Source organism: Crocuta crocuta, unplaced genomic scaffold (genome assembly GCF_008692635.1).
Source record: "Crocuta crocuta isolate KB4526 unplaced genomic scaffold, BGI_CrCroc_1.0 scaffold244, whole genome shotgun sequence".
Classification (NCBI taxonomy): Eukaryota; Metazoa; Chordata; class Mammalia; order Carnivora; family Hyaenidae; genus Crocuta; species Crocuta crocuta.
In genome coordinates, this window is record NW_027530191.1 from 937,324 (window position 1) to 937,733 (window position 410).

The 410-nt window shown below is 44.6% G+C and overlaps 1 protein-coding gene across 1 annotated transcript in view; it reads right to left on the reverse strand.

Moving 5' to 3' along the window:
• BICC1 (BicC family RNA binding protein 1) overlaps nt 1-410 on the reverse strand; it is a 290,122-nt gene that overhangs the window by 177,909 nt on the left and 111,803 nt on the right. The window lies entirely within an intron of this gene.

Consider the following 410-nt stretch of genomic DNA (forward strand, 5'->3'; position numbering starts at 1 on the left):
GCAACAATATCCGTATCATAGGAATCCCAGAAGAGGAAGAGAGAGGGAAAGGTGCTGAAGGAGTCCTGGAACAAATTATAGCAGAGAACTTCCCCGACCTGGGGAACAAAGTAAATGTGGAAACACAAGAGGCTCAGAGGGACTCCCCCAGGTGTAACTTGAATCGATCTTCTGCACGGCATATCATAGTAAAAATGGCAAAATACAAGGACAAAGAGAGAATTCTGAAAGCAGCTAGGGAGAAAAAGGCCCTAACATACAAAGGGAAACCAATCAGAGTGGTGACAGACCTACCTACTGAAACTTGGCAGGCCAGAAAGGAATGGCAGGAGATCTTCAATGTGATGAACAGTAACAATATGCAGCCAAGAATCCTCTATCCAGCAAGCCTGTCATTCAAAATAGAAGGA